The following is a 23,428-nucleotide window of genomic DNA, read 5'->3' on the forward strand; positions in this document are numbered from 1 at the left end:
CAGTTTCTTTTCATCAATTCTGCCTTTACCTTTCATGATTCTAAATACTCTGTCAAAAGTCCTCACAGGACCTTTAAAGGAGTGAATCGCCTTGAATGAGTGAATAGAAAATACATAAAGAACTGGCTATATATTTCATGCCATCCTTTGACTAACACTAAGCCATGGCCTGATCGTGGGCAATTGACTTGGTGGATAACAGGCCTCCTTCCATGCTGTATGTATTTTTATTCACTGTCTGTTTGAACTTAAAGCAAGGTTTCTATGTTCAGCATGACCGCATATATGATATTCTTGATCATTACCCTCTTGTTTTTATGTATAATTGGTATTGTTTTCAGCAAATCCTCCCCCAAATGATGATTTCTAGTATCAACCACATTTTTTTCTCATATAAATACAAGATCTGGTATTTACCATGTGTCGTCGAAACTACACTTTCCAGGAGAGAGCAGAACAAGTGATTATTAATAGCCTGTCTAGTCCTTCCATCACTTGTACACTGTTAGGTGCACTGCAACAATTCACCTTGGCTTTTTAGACATTATCTTTAAATTGACAACCTGTTATAGATTGAAGTGTATGAACTGCAGGTGCATGGAACACTCTCACACCTTCCCATTTACGGATGTGTCCTTTGTGCCCATTTCACACTGCTGCAGTTGGCAAGGTAGGTTGATGGGGTCATTAATAAAGAAGTGGGGGACTCAGGTTTGTAAACAGGGGACAAAAATGTGAAATCAAAGAGATTATGCTAGAACTAGAGAAAGAACCATAATGTTGGTTAGGCCCCAAGTGGAGCATCGTGGATAATTCTGGGAATTAGGAAAGATGTAATGTCTTTGAAAGGATTCAGATGAGATTCATCAAAATATCTCTTCTGATGCTGGAGGAACTTAATAGGTTAAACAGCAACAATGGAGGAAATGAAATTACAATGTTTTGGGTCAATACCCTGCTTCATGACTGAAAGTGCCGAGGGAAGACGAGGAGGAGAGAAGAGAGAGATGGAGGCCGGTAGATGTACTACGGAGGGGTGAAGGATAATGGGCAGACGGAGCCAAGTGGCAGGGGGGGAAGGGTGGAGTTGGGAGACAGAGGTAGACAGATGTGGGTGATAGTTGGATGCAAACAAGAGAAAAAATGGGCAGACGAAGGGAGGGAAGGTGGAGGATGTGGGAACACAAAGGCTACCACTTGTGGAATGTGACAAGTAAGGAAACTGATAATAAGAACTATTAGGGGAAAAACGAAGAGCAGATGGAACCAGATGATGTGTTGTGTAATCTGATGGGTAAAATGTGTGGGTAGCAGGTGGATGGAACTAGAAGAGAGAGTGGTGATAGGGGCTGAAGGAGGGGTGATGGGGGAAGGAACAAAATCAGGAGGACGTAAGGAGGTGGTAAGGAGAGAGAGGCGAACCCAGTAGGAAAGGGTTACCAGAAATTTTGAAAATTCACTATTCACTATCCACCCTAGTGAGATGCTGTTTGCATTTGGCCCATTCCTGGCAGTGGATGAGAAGGTTGGTTTGGGAATGGGAAGGTGAGGTGAAATGGCATACAGTCTGGAGCAAATCAATTGTTTGGTCTGCACTTAGTCTTGTTGATGTAGAGGAGACCACACCAGGGGCACTGAATGCAGCAGATGAGGCTGGATGAAGTACATGTAAATCTTTGCCTCAGCTGCAAGGGCTATTTAGGTTTGTGGATGGTGGGGAGGAGGGTGTGTGAGAACAAATGTGGCACTTCCTTCTGTTGCAAGGGTAAGTACCAGAGGTCAGGAAAGGGTGGGTGGGGAGGAATGAATGGACCAGGGAGTCACAGAGGAAATGTTCCTTGCAGAAAGTGGAAAGGGTGTGGAGCGGAAGATGTGGCTTGTGGTGAGATTCTGTTGCAGCTGGCAGATATGTCTTGTGCCTCCGCAGTGCTACCTGACCTCCTGAGTATTCGAACATTCTCTGTTTTTAGCACCAAAATACGATTAAGGATGATGGACTTTGCATAAAAGGAGATGACAGATAAAATTACGAGATGGCCTAAAAAAAGATGCTCAAGATGAAATGTTTTGGAAAAATGGCAAAATTGGATCTATTAACAGAGCCAGTGACTTAAAACAGTTGGCAAAGAATCTTAAAGGATTGTCTACAAAGAAGTGCTCAAGTGAATGTTAAATTAAGCATAACTTCTCGTTTGCTTTATGTTTCTGTGAGTTAAAGGTGTTTTTGTTCCTACATTGTTGCAGTGTCTAAATACTGACATTCGCTGCCTGAAAATGTCATGAGAACACCTCAGACACACAAAAGGGAGCATTTGGAAAATATAAACAGCACCATATTCTCAAAGTTTCCAGAAATGGCCAATATACTTTGGATTTGCCAGCAATGTTTACATCCCAGGTGTGAGCAGGAAATAGTAAATCACACATCTGATGGTGAAGGCAAGGCAAAAAGTTAGGAGTGACAATTTTATGCTGGCACTTTTTAATATCTACCCATTAGCAATTGTCTGCAACATACACATCTTGGCAAAGACCAAATGGATTGAAAGGCTTGTTCCTATGTAATAGGAAGGTTATTTTATGCTCAATTGAAATCTTCTCTTTCTCACTCTCTCTCTCCCTCTATTTTTCTCTCTCTAACTCGCTCTCACTCCCTTATCTTCAATTCTGCTCTAATATAACTGAGTATTTCAATTTGTTCAGGTTTAGGTTTAGATTTATTATTGTCACATGTACTAAGGTACAGTGAAAAGCTTTGCTTTGCATGCTATCTAATCAAATCAGATAATACTATATATAAATAAAATAGATAATACTATATATAAATATACATAAATGAGCATAAGTAACAGTTCCATTAACAAAGTGAAATGTCCATAATGGGGTAGAGGTGAACTAGACAGTACCCTAGCTTAAGAAAGGACCATTCAGAAGCCTGATAACAGAGGGGAAGAAGCTGTTCCTGTGGTGGCGTGCGTTTTCAAGCTTCTGTATCTTCTGCCTGACGGAGGCAGGGCGCAGAAAGAATGACTGGAGTGGGACAAGTCTTTGATTATGTATACTGCTTTTCCAAGGTATTGTGAAATGTAGATGGGGTCAATGGTGGGGAGCCTGGTCCATATAATGGTATTGGGCTTCATCCACAACTCTGTAATTTCTTATGGTCTTGGGCAGAGCTGTTACCAATCCAGGCTGTGATGCAACCTGACAGCATGCTTTCTACGGTACATCTATACAAGCTTGTAAGTGTCACTGGAGACATATCAATTTGCCTCAGTCTGCTGAGGGAGTAGCGGCATTGGTGTGCTTTCTTAACTGTCGCTTCAATGTGATTGGTCCATGACAGGTTGTTGGTAATATTAATGCCAAGGAACATGAAGCTCTTGACCATTTCCACTTTGTCACCATTGATGCTGAATGGGACATGTACTTCACCACGCTTCCTGAAGCGATTACTATGTCCTTTGTCTTGCTTCTTCTTTCGTGTCCATCTTCCATGTTTCAAATGTCGACATCGCTGTCATCATCCGTCCTGAAATGGATGCAAGCTTCCGGCGACAATCAGTGGGAGCCATAGATGATGGTGGTAGCAGAATTAGCTCAGGATACTTTCAGTTTCCAGCCCCGCGAAGTGGACGGTTCTGCTATGGGGCCTTTGTCTTGCTGACATTGAGGGAGAGGTTGTTGTCCTGACACCATGTCACCAAGTTCCTACCTCCTTCCTGTACTCAGTCTCATCATTGTTCATGATCTGACCCACAAGTTCACCTTAAAGGAGTGGAATTAGGCCATTCGGCCCATCGAATCTACTCCGCCATTCAATCATGGCTGATCTCTGCCACCTAATCCCATTTTCCTGCCTTCTCCCCATAACCCTTGACACCTGTTCTAATCAAGAAATTGTCTATCTCTGCCTTAAAAATATCCACTGACTTGGCCTCCACAGCCCTCTGTGGCAATGAGTTCCACAGATTAACGACCCTCTGACTAAAGAAGTTCCTCCTCACTTCCTTTTTAAAAGAGCGCCCTTTAATTCTGAGGTTATGACCTCTGGTCCTAGACTCTCGCACCAGTGGAAACACCCTTTCCACATCCACTCTATCTGTGCCTTTCATTATTCTGTAAGTTTCAATGAGGTCCCCCATCAACCTTCTAAACTCCAGTAAGTAGAGGCCCAGTCCTGTGAAACCCTCATCATATGTTAACCCACACATTTCTGGGATCATTCTTGTAAACCTCCTCTGGACCCTCTCCAGAACCAGCACATCCTTCCTCAGATATGGGGCCCAAATTTGCTCACAGAACTCCAAATGCAGGCCTGACAAGGGCCTTATAGAGCCTCAGCATTACATTTCTGTTTTTGTATTCCAGTCCTCTTGATATAAAGCATTGAATTTGCCTTCCTGACTATCGATTCGACTTGCAAATTAACTATTTGGGAGACATGCACCAGCACTCCCAAGTCCCTTTGCACCTCCGATTTCTGGATTTTCTCCACTTAGAAAATAATCTACGCCTTTATTCTTATTACCAAAATGCATGACTCTGCACTTCACTAGACTGAATTTCATCTGCCACTTCTCTCCTAACCTGTCCAAATCCTTCTGCAGAGTCCTTGGTTCCTCTACACTGCCTGCCCCTCCACCTATCTTAGCATCATCTGCAAATTTGACTACAAAGCCTTCATTCCTCTTATCCAAATCATTAATATACAACGTGTAGAGAAGCGGCCGCAACACTGACCCTTGCTGAACTCCACTAGTCACTGGAAGCCAACCTGAAATAGTGCCTTTTCTTGCAATGCTTTGCCTTCTGTCATACAGCCAACTCACTATCCATGCTAGTATCTTCCCTTCAATACCTCGGGCTTTCATCTTCCCTCGCAGCCTGGCGTGCGGAACCATATTGAAAGCCTTCTGAAAAGTCATTTGGCCTAAGTAATTTATTGACATTACATATCCATGGCCTTAATTTTGGCCATCCTCTACAAAAATCTAACCGCATTTTATTTTATTTGTGTAGTGAATTTTAATGGTTGACATGGAAGTTAAGAATGGTGATTGGGTTAATGATGATTAGTTATGTGCATGATAGATTATGCATCTTGCTACTTCATGATCTAAAATCAGACATGTTGAAAACTATTGCAGGCCATCACTCCAGGAGTGCAAAATAGTCAATTCTTGAGCCCAAACATCTTCAGCTGCTTCATTAATGAATTTCACCCTGGCGTGGGATCAGCTGCGGAGCTATTTGCTGATGGTTCCAAAATATTCAGTGCTCCCTTCAGGGATTAAAGTTGTTCATGTTCATTTGCCACAAGAGCTGGCAAGTAACATTGACGCCACACAAGTGTCAGGTAATGACCATCCAGCATGAGAGAGACTACTCACCTCACTTGACATTCAGTGGCATTGCCAGAAATATAAGTCATACACTGTGGCTGCAAGAGTGGATCGAAGATTGGTATGTTGCAGTGAGTGACTGCAAGTGAGTGAGTGACTCATCTCTGACTCTTCAAGCTTTCCCAGCATCTGCAAGACACACCAGGAATGTGATGGGCAAGCACATGCTCCAACAGCATTCCTTCTCAAAACACAGCAATAAAAATAAAACCAGAAAGTGCACCTGCCAAAGACTCGGATTCAAAAAGGACAAAAGCGCACTCACCCAATAGGATCTGCAGAGTGATTCTTACTAATATTTAGGCTTAGTATTGGGAAATATACCACATTGCTGGTCAAATAAAACCCTGCCATGGCCATGTAAAGGATTACAACTTTAAGCCAATGTCCTCGATGCTTCTACCACAATGCCGCGCGGCAGACCGTGGTGCCGTGCCGTTACCCTGGTAGTGGGCCTGGCTCGCCCGTCGCGGAGCCAACAACCCCGTCCCCAAGAGGCAAGCCGTCAAGCCCTGCCCTGCTCATCACTGAAGGCCGGAGAGGGGGGTGAAGAGATTCAAGATGGCGGCGATGCATACATGGAATAAATGGCTGGTAAGTGCAACCGGGGTCTTACCTCCCACACCCTCAAAACGCTCTGCATGCTACGAGGTCGGCTGCGGGAGGTGCGGTGGCCGAGGTGCAGATGTGGATCGAGGTGACAGCAGAGTGAGCTGCTGGAGGCCCTACGGAACCTGGAGCTCAACTGGGATGGATGTGTGCTGATACTTGAGGAAATACTAAGAGTCAGGGTTTGAATTTTATACAATTCTTAAAATTCTCACTGAATTTAGTGTAATTTATATATAATTTATGTTATTGTGTATTTATTTGAGCCTGTGTGCCAGGGATGATACTGCAGGCAAGATTTTAATTGTACCGGCACCACACTGTACTTCTGCATATAAAAACGCGACTTGTCTGAAGCAGTATCAGGATTCTGAAGCAGTAACGTCAACTGTACAATAAGTGTGGACCTTTTGTTTTAGAGGGTGGTGTTAACAGCAGGAGTGGACAGATAGATATTTGTGCATTTAATTGCAAGGCCCATTCCTCATTTAGTTCATTAAACGAGTCCACAATGGGTCAGAGCTCAGCCTCCAAACACACACGTGTCATCTGTGTATTGGAAGCCAACTATTGAGGTCAGTGTGATCACAGTTTCATGCAACACGGGTTGTACAGATTTCCATTGGTGCTGTAATTTAGCTCCACTGGAGCTTGGAGCATTACAGGGGGAAGGACTGGAAAAATGGTCAGGGTGTATATCCCCACGGTTGATAGCAATCTGAATATGCAGTTAATTTACTTTATTATTGTCATATGTACCGAGGTTCATAGAAACATAGAAAATAGGTGCAGGAGTAGGCCATTCGGCCCTTCGAGCCTGCACCGCCATTCAATATGATCATGGCTGATCATCCAACTCAGTATCCTGTAACCTCCCTTCTCTCCATATCCCCTGATCCCTTTAGCCACAAGGGCCACATCTAACTCCCTCTTAAATATAGCCAATCAACTGGCCTCAACAGTTCGGTGAAAATCTTTTTTTGCGTGTATCCAGTAAACGGAAATACTCTACAAGATTATAATCGAGCCGTGCAGTTAAGCTCCTTCTTGATGGGGATGATCATTGTCCGGCATTTCTATAGCACAGATTATTCCCCTCTTTTTGCATCGCGTTTTGGTGGTATTTAGATCTTGCTGGATGTGAACTCTGAATAATTTTTTTTGAAGAAGAAGAAGAAGTTGTTAATGGAACTGAACAATTCTGACTTTATTATGGAGAAAATGTTGTTGTTGAAACAGCTGAACCTTGCCCTGAGGAACTCATCGAACAACATCCTGGTTCTGAAATTATCAGCCTCATAAAACACAACTTTCTCTTTTGTGCACGGTATGACAGTGCAGAACTCTGGGCAAGGTAGATATACTTCGAAGCAAAAGTACAAGCCTTCAGTTTAAAATCCATTTCATATAATCTTTTGGAAAATAGCTTCTATTAAAGAAAACCTTTAATTTCAAAGCAGAAACTTGTATTCCTGTCCAACAAGAAAGGTGTAGATGGAGCAGCTAAATCTTTGCTATTGAACCACAAATGATTAGTCTAGAAGACTTTAAAAAGATGCAGTAGTCATTTTTAAACATTGCTTTAATCCCACCCCTTCACGGACTATTTTGAACTAGCCTTTTCCTCTTCACACTCTCCAAAACCTATAAAAAGCTCCATCGTCTCCACTTGGCATTCTCGGCTGCACATTATCATGTGAAATGTACCAATTTTGGTACATTGTTCGATGTTTTCAGAAGTGTTGAAGAAGGACCAGTTAAATATTCATATAATTACGCCATTAGCTGCCTCCCTTATTACCAACTGATTGAATGAAATTCAGGATAGTGGTATCAAGTTCAGGTGACCACAGTTAAATGGCATCATGCAGTACACCCTCAGCAAGGGTTGGTCAATGTCAGTGGCCTACAGAGCCCTCTGGTGTTTGATTTTAAATCAGCACAGGGACGAGAATGGACAAACTTCTCCAGACTTTCAATCAGTTCTGCACTGAGGGACTCGCCTGCTGACTTTGCATATTGCATTGGCCTAGCCGCCTGAAACATGCATGGCCTACAGTTGTCGACTGTAAAAATAGCAACGGATAGAGAGTCAGTATTAACATAGTCTCTCTGGGTAATCCACAACCCAATGGCATTAACATCAAAGTCCTCAATTTCAGGTAACGTGCATCCCCTCTGTCCCTTTCTCCTTCCTCTGACGTACCACTTTCTTCCCAACCTAAATCCCAGCCCTCTATCACCCTTTTTCTTCCCTCCGCCACGCTCTCCTCCCACTAGATCCCCATTCCCCTCTACTGCTTATCCCTCCCCTCACTCTGTTGCCCCCTCTACTGCTTATCCCTCCCCTCACTCTGTTGCCCCCTCTCTGTCACCACTCCTCTTTATTCAGTTCCACTTTTCTGCTTCCTGTGTTTAGTTCCCTCCACAGATGCTGCCTGTCCCACTGAGTTCCTCCAATAGTTATCCTTTATTTACTAGAGATATTTGTTTTGCTCAATAATTGGTTTAGATTAGTTTAGTTAGATTAGATATAGTGCAGAAAGCCAATAGAAAAAAGTATCTGGCAAAAAACAGGTTTGATTCTGCTCTATATCATTTAGCTGGGCAGTGCCTATCCATTATTTGTGAGTTTTCAGGGCAGAAGTTGATACCAGACCAGCTGTACACACTGATGATAGAGGGGGAATCTTATAGAAACTTACAAAATTCTTAAGGGGCTGGACAGGCTAGATGCAGGAAGATTATTCCCGATGCTGGGGAAGTCCAGAACTAGGGGTCACAGTTTAAGGATAAGAGGGAAGTCTTTTAGGACCGAGATGAGAAAATCTTTTTTTACACAGAGAGTGGTGAATCTGTGGAATTCTCTGCCACAGAAGGTAGTTGAGGCCAATTCATTGGCTATATTTAAGAGGAAGTTAGATGTGGCCCTTGTGGCTAAAGGGATCAGGGGGTATGGAGAGAAGGCAGGGATGGGACACTGAGTTGGATGATCAGCCAATGGCGGTGCAGGCTCGAAGGGCCGAATGGCCTACCCCTGCACCTATTTTCTATGTTTCTATGATATGTAATGTGGCAATGCTGATGATGCATTTAGGTTGGTCATTGATCAATTAGATATCCAAAAATAAATAGCTTGCATTTGTCCATGTACCTACTCTATGAGGAGATTACCTTTCAACATCCTCAGAAGTGGCACGATGGGGATGAGAACGTGAATCCAATTCAGCTGAAGGACTGAAGGCAAAATGGCCTTGAAGATAATGATGTGTAGAGCTAGCATTTTACAGATTAACCATCTTGCACAACAACATAGATAGATTCTTGTTTAGTACGGGTGTGGGGGGCTATAGGGAGAAGGCAAGAGAATGGGGTTAGGAGGGAGAGATAGATCAGCCATGATTGAATGGTGGAGTAGACTTGATGGGCTGAATGCTCTAATTCTGCTCCTATTACTTCTGACCTTATAACATGATTTGATAGAGAAGTTTTCTTACATTACATAAAGGCCATAAGTTTCTCTTCGGAAGCAGGCCCTTCAGCCCACCGAGTTCGCACCGACCAGCGAACCCCGTAATAACACTACCCTTCACACACACTAGGGACAATTTTTAATTTATACCAAGCCAATTAACCTGCAAACCTGTACGTCTTTGGAGTGTGAGAGGAAACTGAAGATTTCGGAGGACACCCAGGCAGGTCATGGGGAGAACGTACAAACTCAGTTTAGACAAGCACCCGTAGTCAGGATCGAACCCGGGTCTCTGGCACTTTAAGTAGCTCTACTGCTACATCACTGTGCCAGTGATGGATGGTTGTAGCAGTAATTTACAGTTACACCATCAAAGACCGGGAACCGGAAGGAGCAGAGAGTCGGCAACACCGGTGGATGGGAGGAGGAGGACCAGGGCGTCTAACTTCCTGTGCCTTCAAGGTTGGTTGTGGGAGGCGCCCCCCGGGGCACGTAGGCTGAAGGACCAGAGATGAGAGGGACAGCTCGCTGGCGAACAGGATGAGGGGGGAGAGGCGATCGGTCAGAGGATGAGCTGCGGAGAGACGGCGGGTCAAGGACAGGTCGCGGAGAGGCGGTTGAGACACTGGGAGCAAACGGTTCAAAATTAAAATTAAAACAAATCAAAATTATTTCATTATTTCAAACATGCATGATTTGTTTATACGCAAACAAATTGAGGGAAACTTTGCAGGGATCAACCATCTCATTAGCTGGATGTGTGTGTATATGTGTACATGCATGCATTGTGTACTCCACTTGTATAACCTACAACCCAAAGCTCCAATTTCAAGTAAAACCCCTCAACCCCCTTCTTTATTTTTAATCACCACCTCCCCTAAGGCACACATATTTCTCCCACCCATCACTCTTTCTGCCACTCCTCTCTTCTTCAATTCCTCCCATTTCCTTTTATATCCCTTCTTTCTCCTCCCGTCCCCTTCCACCCATACCCCATCCTCCAATTTAACATTTTACTCCTCATCTTCTTTCTTTATATAACACTTTTTGTTTCCATTTCATCTCTAGCCTTTGTCACTATTTCCACCCATGAGCCAATTACCCCCCTTCCCTTCACCTGTACCCATCTATCATTTACCAGACTTTGTCCAACACCCAACTTTCTTTTCCAGCTTTCCCCCTGCTACTTCAGCAGTCTGAAGAAGGGTCCTGACCTGAAACGTCTGTCATATTTCCCTCTACAGACCCATTGAGGTCCTCCAGCACATTATTTTTTGCTCATGATTCCAGCATCTGCAGTTTCTTGAATCTACTTTCTCCCTGTAACCTTTTCCCTGCAACCAGTCAGAATACCCAATCTTCCTATAACTATCAGGATAGTTACAGGGAGAATGAATAAACTCATCACAGAATGAACAAAAGATCAGGATTGAACAGAGATCGACGGCGCTGTGAGGCAGCAGCTCTGCCAGCTGCACCACTGTGCCACCCGGAGCAGTTCAAAATTAATGCTGTGTTGTTTGCTAAACATTTGCACCTCCTAAGATTAAAAATTTTTGATATTGGAACATTGGTTTTATGTTTTATTTGGAGTCAAAATGGGAGCATGATGAGAATATAAGCATTATACTGACTGCCGTTTTGTCTCTGAACCTCAGCAAGGATCTACTTGCCACAGGCATGGATCCATACAAGTGATGGTTGTACATGAGGAGTGCTTAAAATTAATCTTTACTTTGGATTTTAAGAATGAGAGGCAATTTCATTTGAATTCTAATATTGTGAGAGGTTTTGGCAGGTCAGATGGTGAGAGGTTTTTTCCCGGGCGGTGAAGTCGAGGACAACAATTTTTACCTCAGGATAACAGGTCAACTATGAGGAGAAATGTTATTACTTACAAAATTGTGAATCTTTGGAATTCTCTATCCCAGAGGGTTGCATCTACCCAGTTGGTAAGTCTGTTCAAAGCTGTGACTGATCGTTTTTTGGACAGTAGGGAAATCATGGGTTATGGGGATTAGACTGGAAAGTGGTCAAAGTAGGGGATGAGCCATGATATTGAATGCCGGAAGAGGCTTGAAAGGCCATATGGCTTACTCCTTCTGTTCATGTTCTTATGTTAACAAGCTCAACCTCCAGCTGTTATTCTATCCTGGGGATTCCTCATCAACTAAATGCCTTTCACTGTGGGAGGACCTATGCAAAGTAATATGCAAAGTTCCCATTAGCCAAATCTAATCCCACTCAATTGCAATGCAGCCATTATTTTTCATTCACTAGCGTGCTTGAAGATGATTTGGCATTTCACTAATACTCAGTCCCTGGAGTACAGTGGTATTAAATGGGAATATACTGTAGATTACAGAATTAAATCACACATACAAAGAGACACATAGAGGGACCACCTCTTCCCCTTCCTCATTTCCTTCAATTACATTTTCCCGAAATAATCTCATCTAATTTTACATTTTCCATAATTGGGCCCCATCTCTAGAACTCAAAGTATAAACCAATATTGTGCAAATGCGGTGATTGTTGTGACACTTTCAAAAATATGTAAAATGTATCTTTTCTCAGTGTGGAAATAACAATAACGTGCATTCATATAGTTCATTTAACATAATAATAGGCTACAAAGCATCTTGCAAGAGTATTATCAGACAAAATCTGCAACATAAGAGTATTAGGTGAACAATAGAAGTAGTCAATGAGGAAAAAGAGAGGGGGGAAAAGATTCAGAGGGAATTACCATGCCCAGAGACTTGGCAACTGAAGCAGTGCTGCAAATGGGGTAGTAATCAATATTGGGGATGCTCAGGAGACATGTTTGCCCTGCCCTGTCTCCATTTTACCCACCTTACAATCGGCTTCAATTATAGAATCTGTTTCCAGTGCAATGACATTGCACGCCTGAAGAACAAAACAGCAATAATTTGATTATATTTCTCCTCTAAAAGACAGTGACCCACATGTATTGTTGTTTTTTTAAACACATGCTTCCCTGTTGTTGAAAGCCAAATCAGCAGTTCAAAGACTGTACCTTGGTTCTGTAAAGGTTTTTGTGCTCTGCCTTGGGGGGGGGGGGGGGTTTGCTCCACAATTTAGAAATCTGATGTTTCTTGAGGCATTCATTTGAGATTCTTCACTCTCCTGACAAAGTCCATACAGCCATCAATATTTGTCTAATGCTCCTGCAAAAGAAAAATTATTTTGTGTACAACAGTTGAAGCTAAGCGTTTGAGCAATAGGCATTGATTAGATTTCACAAAATGTTAAATATTGTTCTTATTTGACAAACCTTCCATGGCCCTGCCTTTCTTCTCTTTATATTTTCCTCTAGCCCTTGAATCATCAAGAAACCTGTGCTCCTCTAATTCTGCTCTCTCGGGCATCTCCAGTTTTAACCCCTCCACCAGAACAGCTGTGCTTCAAGCTGTCAAATTAGCAATGACATGAAACTCCCTCTCTAATTGTCTCCAGCACTCCCTCCTCCTTTAAAACACTCTTTAAGGATTCAAGGCCAAAAATTCTTCCATAACAGTCAAATTTAAAAAAACTACTTTGCTGTGTAGAAATCCCGAGAAGAAAGGATATGTGCACACTTTCAAATTTGTCGTGAAATCTGTTTCCTCCCTTTTTCAACTACATTTTTGTATTAACAGAACAAATTTGAAATTGTGCCTGCAATGTTTACACACAGAATGACCTCTGCAGTTTCTAAAAGGACCTTACTATTTACCATGTCAGCTGTCACTCTCCATGGCAGCAACAGCAGCACCGCTGGCCATGGGGAGAGAGAAGCTGCGGGAGAGAGAACTAGAAATCCACTGATTTCTTGGAGGGATATAGAAATTCCTGCCAATGGAATATGTAGCAAGAAACATAGAAACATAGAAAATAGGTGCTGGAGTAGGCCATTCGGCCATTCGGCACATTCGGCCATTCAATATGATCATGGCTATTCAATATGATCTGGACATCCGGTGGCGATGTTGCTAGCTGCCTCCGCCCATGGTCTGGCTGTCTTTTTTTATTTTGTTATGTTTAGAGTGTGTTTGTTTTTTCGGGTTTTTTTTGGTATTTTATATGGGGGATGTGGGTAGGGTAAGGGGGAAACCGTCCTTCAGTCGCTTCCTGGCGAGGATGCGGCTATTATCCGAGTCACTTCCTCGGCCCCCCCCCCCCTCGCGACCTACCAGCTGGATTAGCGTGGCCTTTCCTGCTGGGACCGGAACAGAGCTTTAGCAGCGGTGGTGGGGCACTGGAAACATCACGGAGCGGGCGAGGCCTTCCTGGGATCGCCGCTTGGAGCTCTGGAGTGCTGGCCCCCTGCTCCAACATCACGGAGCTGTGGGTGCAGAGCTCCCAACGCGGGCGGCGCTGACATTAACATCGCGGAGTCCTGGGACCCTTTGCCGGGGGTCGCCAGCGCGAATCTCCACCCAGCGCGGCCTGTGGACATCGGGAGCCACAGACTTTGGTGGAAGGTGGCCGACGAGAGGTTCCCGGCGAGAGGGCCTGAACATCGGGCCCCTCGTAGCGGCGACTACCAGGTGCCCGGGAGGCCCCGATCACGGGTGAACATTGGGGAACATCGGCGAGGAGGTTGACTGGACTTTGGTTCCTTCCCTCAGTGGGGAACTTTGATGCTGCTGTGGGGATGTTCGTGGTGTGGACTACTGTGTTCTGTGTTTTGTGGGTTTTTAACATTTTTTTTTTTGTATGCCTAAGGGAAAAGGAATTTTGTTGCTCTTCATTGAAGACATTGACAATAAATTAAATCAAATCAAAATCAAATCAAATCAAATGGCTGATCATCCAAAATCAGTACCCCATTCCTGCTATCTCCCCATATCCCTTGATTCTGTTAGCCCTAAGAGCTTTATCAAACTCTCTCTTGAATACATCCGAGGTAATATACGGTATATATCAAGAGGGAGGCCCTGTTTCTCAGGATGGCCAAGAAACCCTCTAGGGTGCACTGTACAAATAGCCTTGAAAGTAGCAGCAAGAGATGTCTCCACCACAAATGAGGACAAGAGAACCACTGATTACCTCAAAATGGGGAAGAGCTGGAAATCTGGCACTCAATGGGTCACCAGTACAATGCCTGACTGTGCAAACTGCAGTGGAATGAGCTTTAGAGTCTTATGGTGCCTTCTTGTGGCTGAAAGATGAATTGGAAGAGACCCAGAGTCCTCTAATGGGACAGAGAGGAGAACCTTCGGCTAAGTAAAGGAACTGTTGATTTTCTTTCAAGATCCTCTTACTCTGCACATATTTGACCAAACTGGATACCCACTCATCATTCATAAAATTCCATTCCTAATGACATCAAAGATTTGTATAAACTCTAAGATATCCACACATCTGTCTGAAGTCACACATAAGCCTATCTCCTTCGCTCCATAGATGCTGCTGCACCCGCTGAGTTTCTCCAGCATTTTTGTGTACCTTCACACGTTAAAGATGCTTGGCGAATCCAATTTGTTGTATTTGCAGATATATGTAGTGTAACAGTAAATATTGGATCATGCTGATTATAAATTTGCAGCAGTGGATAGAGCTGGACTGAAATGTGTTTCCATTTACAGAAGGGGTGGCAGTTCGGCCTTGCTGTGGATGTGGGGTGCGTATCAGGCCTGAGCTCCATGGGATTGGCTCCTTACTTTGATGAAGTGGTTGGAATTGATGTGAGTGAAGCTCAGATTGAAGAGGCCAACAAGATGTGCGGACTTGATAATGTTTTCTATGGTTAAAGGCTTGACACACACGTTATCGAAAAGTGTTGATTTAAACTGAAACTACTTAATGGCCATTGAGAGGAAAATTTGTAATTTTTTTCTAGATACAGCATGGAAACAAGTCCGTTGGCTTACTGAGTCCATGCTGACCATCACACTAGTTCACGGCCCATACATTACTTCTATGTTATCCCATTTTGTCATCCACTCCCTACATATTACGGGGAATTAACAGAGGTCAATTAACATGTCTTTGGGGCGTGGAAAGAAAGCAGAGCACCCAGAGGCAATCCACACGGTGACAGGGAGAACATGCAAACCCCAGGCAGACAGCACCCATGATCACGATGGAAGCTGGGTCTCCAGCTGTGTGTGACATCAGTTCCACCAGCTGCGCCACTGAGCTGCTAAGGACTGAACAATGCAAAAGTCACAATCTTTGATTGTACTGAGCTAATTATTGCAGTTAAAGAAATAAAACTCTTGGCTTCACAGATCATGTCATTTTAAGGGATGTTGTGGGAGGGGCAATGTTTGTCCTCTCCCTCAAGACCCACCGGCTAATGATATTCCTCGTCCTGTCATCCAGTTCCTGCCATCCAGTTGAACGTTTTGAATTATGAAGGGAGAATGTCTGGGTGGAAACCCTTTTGTGGGCTTACTGTTCTTACAAAACCTGCAGATCCGCCCTCTGCAATCCTGCCAGGTATGCCATTGTGTATGAAGCCTTCTGCCCCACCTCCACACATCAGCTTAGTCCTATTCCTCTCTTCCTCCTCCCTCCTTTTGTTATATTCCCATCAATGCACTGGTTTATGCCAAAGGATGAGGGTTACATTTGAATGGAGATTCACAACTGAGCCCCAGCTCAAGTGCTTCCTGTGATATGAAAAGAATGCTACATCTTCAACCCAGTGAATAAATGCAACTCAGTCACAAGCAAACCTGCAGATCATTGAGAATTGTGCAGTTGTGCGTTTTCTCACAGTTGCTGAACATGTGAATTCCATGCATAATTAACACAGTGGCCAATTTGGCTCGGTTGGCATTAATCAACATTGTATCATATGACACCAACTGCCTGCTCTGCATACATATGCTATCAAGCTTAACAATTTGCCAAATAGCAGGTTGCATTAAAGTTGTGCACTTGATTCCAATTTTATATTTGAATTGCAATTAAATTTCGAGGAGCCAAAAGCCCTGGAGGTGCCCAACCTAATTTTGCTGCCAATGAATTTTTCCGACAATAAAATCTGTAATGTAAGTAGAATAACTTCCTTCGAAGCCTGCAAAATATTGAAACCATTTAATCTCTGTACATGTCACTTCACTCAACAGACAGGGTGTCGCAGAGAAGCTGGATTTCGAGGATGCTTCTGTTGACCTGGTGACAGCAGCAGCAGCAGCAGCACATTGGTTTGACATTAAGGCGTTCATCTTAAGGCGTTTACGAAGGGGTTTGACAGGGTTCTAAAACCCAGAGGCTGTGAGGCTCCCCACTGCTACCAATTTACATACATGTATACCTTGCATTACAACAACAGCTCTGAGCATTTGGCCCCGATTATGGACAAGGTAAATTAACTGGTATTGTAACTGAAACTGGAAAGTGTCTATAAATGTGTATAATTGTTAAAAATCTTTCAAGGACCAAATGACATGGTGGTCAGATCTATTCTGCTTTCACGTCTAGGACTGCATATGAATCTAAAATTACCAAATTGAATGTATGTTTTTCTCTTCTTTATTGTGTGAAATTGATCTTTTAATAAATACGTTTAAGAAAGAACTGCAGATGCTGGAAAAGTCGAAGGTAGACAAAAATGCTGGAGAAACTCAACTGGTGAGGCAGCATCTATGGAGCGAAGGAATAGGTGACATTTTGGGTCGAGACCCTTCTTTAGACTGAAGGGTCTCGACCCGAAACGTCACCTATTCCTTCGCTCCATAGATGCAGCCTCACCCGCTGAGTTTCTCCAGCATTTTTGTCTACTCTTTAATAAATAAGAGTAAGAATAGTTGCATTGATATTGTGAACACTTAATAATAATAATAATAAAATAATAATTTGTTTATAGGGACAGTGCATATTAATGAAAATTTTGCATGTAAATATGCGAGATTGTAGCCAATCAGTAGCTAATTTCCGTCTCTAGTCCCAGGCAAAGGTAGGTGAAGTGTCTTGCCCAAGGACAAGGACACTTGATTCAGTTTGCAAACATTGTGATATTAAAATACAGATTCAAAAACAGAAGTGGGTGTAAACCAATTGACCCCTCAAATCTACTCTGCCACACACTAAGATCATGGCTGATATTGACTTCAGCATCACTTACCTGCTCTCTTCAGATTTTTTTACTCAAATGTTTGTCGATCCCAACATTGAACATATTCAATGTTTCTGCAAGCACAGCTCACTGGGGTCAAGAACTCCAAAGATATATGACTCCCTGAGGGAAAAGAATTTGCATCTGCATCTGAAAATATGCCCTGAGCGTTAACCCACTAGAGGATAAATCAGCTCAACACCATCATGTTAATCGCCCTCAGAACCTATCCATGTTCTACAGGGATGTTGAGTTATTCCAGCTTTTTGTGTCTTCTTTTTGGAAACAAGCACCTGCAGTTCCTTGTGTCTCCCTCATAATCTTATGTATTGAGAACATCAGCTTTCATTCTTCTAAACTGCAATGAATATAAGCTCCTCACTTCATGAATTAAATCTCTCCCTTCTCCTCTTAAACCTATGTCTTCTGGTTCTTGATTCCCATGTAAAAAAACTCCATTCATTCACCCTGTCTATTCCCCTCATGATTTTATACACCTCTATAAAATCATCCCTTATCCTCCTGCACTCCAAGGAATAAAGTCTTACCCTGCCCAATCTCTCCCTAGAACTCAGGCACTTGTGTCCTGGTAACTTTGTTGTAAGTGTTCTCTGCACTCCTTCCAGTTTAATGGCATATTTCCTGTAGCAAGACAAGCAATCTGAAAACCTTCTTCACCATAGTATCTACCTGCAACCCCACTTTCAGGAATCTATGTACATGTACTCTTTGATCCTTCTGTTCTACAACGTTCTCCAGGACCCTGCCATTCACTGTGAAGATCCTGCCCTGGTTCGCTTTCCCAAAATGCAACAGCTCACACTTACCTCCATTAACCATTCCTCGGCCCACATGGCCAGCTGATATACTGTGATGTAGATCCCACTTCATGTCTTGATAATCATCGTCACTGTCTATGATACCACCTATTTTAGTGTCATCTGCAAACTTACTAATCATGCTTTGTACATTCTCATTAAGTGCAGGAAGAAAAGACAAGTTTAATTTGGTATCAAGTTCAGCACAGACATGGTGGAACAAAGGCCTGTTCCTGTGTGGTACTGTTGATTGTTCTTTATCAATGATTTTCTGAATATCTTGCTATTACCTCCTTAAATCATAAATTCTGGTAATTTCCTTATATTTACATAACATTCAAATTAATGCTAATAGTTACTGTTCATGCTAACCTGTTTACCTCGATGTTAAACATTAATTTCTAATGATATCTGCAGTAAAAGGGATGAATGCTAATTTTCATTTTTGCATACTCGATTAGGAATTTACGGAGCATATGACCTTCCTATAGTGTTCACAAATAGTTTTTTTTGTTATGCTTAAACTAAATCCCAGAAATGCTGCATGGTTTGAAACTATGCAGCATGCTTTCTTGCTGTCCAGGGTCAATATGGTTATTGATTGATGCATACTTAATTCTTCTTCCATTCATTGTTCGCAGATGTTCAAGACATTTGTACCACATAACCATATAACAATTACAGCACGGAAACAGGCCATCTCCGCCCTTCTAGTCCGTGCCGAACACTTATTCTCCCCTAGTCCCATCTACCTGCACTCAGACCATAACCCTCCATTCCTTTCCCGTCCATATACCTATCCAATTTATTTTTAAATGATAAAATCAAAACTGCCTCCACCACTTCCACTGGAAGCTGATTCCACACAGCTACCACTCTCTGAGTAAAGAAATTCCCCCTCATGTTACCCCTCATGTTACACCCTACGAGAGTGAAAAAGTACAGATCGTTCGGAATAAATACAAAGAAGTATTTGACACTATCACATTCTTTGATAAAGAAAGGTTAGAGAAAATAATACTGAAAATGTTGTTGAACTCTAAAAAAAACCCTCAAAAGACATGAATCTTGATATTATTCCCAAATAGCTAGATTTTCACTTTAAGGTTTAGTTTAGTTTAGAGATACAACATGAAAACAGGCTCTTTGGCCCACCAAGTCCACACCAACCAAGATCATCACACACTAGGGCCAATTTACAGAAGCCAATTAACGTACAAACCTGCACGTCTTTTGCACGTGGAAAGAAAACCCACATGGTCACAGAGAGAACGCACAAAGTCTGCATAGCCAGCAACCAAAGTGAGAATCAAACCTGGGTCTCTGGCGCTTTAAGGCAGTAACTCTACCACTGTGCCACGATGCTGCTCAAGGAGTTATGTCCCGGACTAAGCCGCCAGAAGAAATGTTATTTTGATCCCTTTTCATGAATAGGGGATTGGCAACTAACAGAAAATAGAGAGCCTCTTTTAGGAATCAATTTAGTGAGATTCCATAGGAATCAGTGCTGGGACCCTAAATATTGATAATCTACATTAATGACTAATTGTACAATAGCCAAGTTTACTGTTGACACTAAGATGCATGGATCAGCAAGCTTTGGGGAGGATACAGAGATTGCTCGGAGACATGGGTAGATTAAACAAGTGGGCAAGAAGTTTGGCATATGGATTGTCATGTGGGAAATGTGAGGCGATCCACTTTGGAGGAAAGAATAAACTAGCAATTATTATTTAAATGGCATGAGTCTACAAAATGTTGCAGAAAAAGAGCCTGTGGGATGAGCAGAGAGGGAATGAAATACAGACAGCGTGTCTAACAGAGGGATGAACAAAGATCTTTACTGGAATAATCAGGTATTGGGTAGCAATCGATACTAATATCCCCCATACATTAGCGTTACAACTGCTGCTGAGATAGGTTTGAAGCCCCTACTTTCTTGAAAAGGCATTCTCTGAGTGGGTCAGAGGAGGGATAATGTCTCAGTGGATCTGCTTCTAAAAATCTTCAGAATAAGTAATTGTTCTGTAATATAAACCAAGATTATAATAAACATGATTTGGAGAAAACTTTCCAAATTTTCTCTGGGCTGATTGGAATTGGCTTTTAATTTGCTCTCGTGCTTCACCTGGAATATTGGTAGCTCTGGATGAATGGGCACTCCATCTGGAGAAGCACCAGGAGATCAGAGCTCCATCAGGCCGCGGCTGTGCGGATGAAAGCATCCTTTCCTGTCAGTAAAAGTCCAATAATCTGGCACCCTAGGGACTTTGGTAGTGCCAGACCTGCAGATTTGCAATGGTTCAATGGTCCAATGGTCCTTCATTGTTATGTGTACCATTTAAGGTACAGTGTAAATTAATTTGCCATGCAGACATACCAGAAAAAGCAACAAAACACACAACTACATAAAAGTTAACATAAACATCCACCACAGCTGCTCGCCCACATTCCTCACTGTGATGGAAGGCAATTAAATCTCATCTTCTTTTCTCCTTATTCTCCCGCAGACGGGGCAGTCGAACCATCTGCAGTCAGGGCATCGAAGCTCCCGCAGCCGGGGATCAAAGCTCCCCCGTCGAGGCGATCGAAGCTCCCGTGATCGCAGCGATCGAAGCTCCAGCGGTTGGAGCTCCCGAAGTCCGTCTCTAAACAAGGGATCACCAGCTTCACGCGGTTGAAATTCCCAAAGTCGGTCCCCAGCAAGAGGCTGTCAGCTCCACGATTTTAGGCCACAGCGTGGACGGAGATATGATACGGGAAAAAAATCGCATCTCCGTTAAGGAAAGAGATTGTAAAAAGTTTCCCCCAACCCCCCACCCCCCACATAATACAAATTTAAAGATACACTAAAACATATATTTAACAACATACTAAAAACAACAAAGAAAGAAAAGGACAGTGCCAACCTGTGGTTCAGGGTCAAATATGTTAGAAGCATAGAAAATAGGTGCAGGAGTAGGTCATTCGGCCCTTCATGCCAGCACCGCCATTCAATATGATCATGGCTGATCATCCTAAATCAGTACCCTGTTCCTGCTTTTTCCCCCATATCCCTTGATTCCTTTAGCCCTAAGAGCCAAATCTAACTCTCTCTTGGTTCGAATGAATCTTGTATTATTATAAAAATCATAGTTCAGTTATATTTGTCATATGTAGATTAACACAGGGTCAACGGTAAAATGAAATGTTTTTGACAAGACAACAAGTCATCTCAGCAATGATATTACAAGGATAAAATTAAGATTTAAACAAATATAAGATTTTAACTTAAATACATCTTTTGTCCTATAATTTGATATTTTAATGTAGAACATAATTTGAGAGTTTTTCTTCCTGTACCTGTCAATGGACTTGGTTTTCTGGGCCTCATTAAACTTTTAACTTTCTCTTATTTATTTTATAGACTCGCACTATCCCACTGTTCGAATGGAACAGGTTCAAGGATCTGACTAGTAGAACAGAAAAAAGGCACTCTTGTCTGTTTAGTTGTAAATCAGTTTTGTTGGCAAGAGAAGACAAAAATAATACTTGTCTCGGTATGCACGGGGTCCAGTTTTACAGCAGTACACATCTGTCTCTCTCTCTGCCCCTTCCACATATACAACACAGTAATATTATGGCCAACAAGATTGTCCCAATGGTCAGTCCCCAGTATACCACTGTTGAGCACCAGCCTCCAAACATCCCGAAAGGCTCGTTATTCAATCGCATCGCTGTTCCAGGTGTCAGCTGCTCCACATGGGTGAGACCAAGCGCAGGCTTGGCGATTGCTTCGCCCAACACCTCCGCTCAGTTCGCAATAACCAACCTGATCTCGCGGTGGCTCAGAACTTCAACTCCCCCTCCCATTCCGAATCTGACCTTTCTGTCCTGGGCCTCCTCCATCGCCAGAGTGAGGCCCAGCGCAAATTGGAGGAGCAGCACCTCATATTTTGCTTGGGTAGTTTACACCCCAGCGGTATGAACATTGACGTCTCCAATTTCAGGTAGTCCTTTCTCCCTCTTTCCCCTCCCCTTCCCAGCTCTCCCACAGCCTAGTGTCTCCGCCTCTTCCTTTATTTTTCTCACACTCACCCCTTCCCCCCCATCAGACTGAAGAAGGGTCTCGACCCGAAACGTCGCCTATTCCTTCACTCCATAGATGCTGCCTCACACGCTGCGTTTCTCCAGCATTTTTGTTGACCAGAGATAATCTGATCGCTTGTGTCATTAAACGTTGCTGCCAGTACTTGGTACGTGTTTGGAAACGTACAGATTGCAGCCTTCTTCCGAATGTCCCATAGCTTCACTGTTTCGTCGTTGCTTCCTGGACAGACCAACTGTGGTCCCCAGCAGGCTGGATAGCATGAATTCACAAAGGATGTGCGACCATTAAGTCCCTTGATTTTTTTCAACCATTTCACTGTCCCACCGTCACACTGACCACTCCGTGCTCACTGTGTCCACACCATCTGTCATACTGACCACACCTAGCTTACTGTGTTATAATGCAATTCCATCACTGCTCCACTGTGACCTTTCAATGTAGCATGATTATCGCAGTCGCCGTATACATTCCAACACAATACGAGTCGATCAAATCTTGCAGATGCCAGTGTTGATCCATTCAGGTGAAATTTACAACGATAAACTTCTCCCTCGTGACCCGTTAAGCTCGCAGTCAACCTTAAAAACTCAAGGCTCTTGGTCTGCTGTGGGCTCCCCTGCACTGAGGGCAACAGCTTGTTACAGGGGTGTATGGCCTGCACCAGCACCATCTCGTTTGCTATTTCTTTTTACCAAAGACCAAACATTTTCTTTTCTATTCGTTAAATCCTGCCGACTACGCCAAATGTTCCAAGGGGGGGTGGGGTCCCCTCTCCCTCTCCCTCTCCCTCTCCCTCTCCCTCTCCCTCTCCCTCTCCCTCTCCCTCTCCCTCTCCCTCTCCCTCTCCCTCTCCCTCTCCCTCTCCCTCTCCCGCCTTTATACAGGTAAGAAATTTGTTTAAATACCCACAGATAAGTCCTGGCCAATAACGCTGCTCCCCAATTCAAACTATAACCAATG

The sequence above is a fragment of the Amblyraja radiata genome, chromosome 7, assembly GCF_010909765.2.
Source record: "Amblyraja radiata isolate CabotCenter1 chromosome 7, sAmbRad1.1.pri, whole genome shotgun sequence".
In the NCBI taxonomy this organism is placed as follows: Eukaryota; Metazoa; Chordata; class Chondrichthyes; order Rajiformes; family Rajidae; genus Amblyraja; species Amblyraja radiata.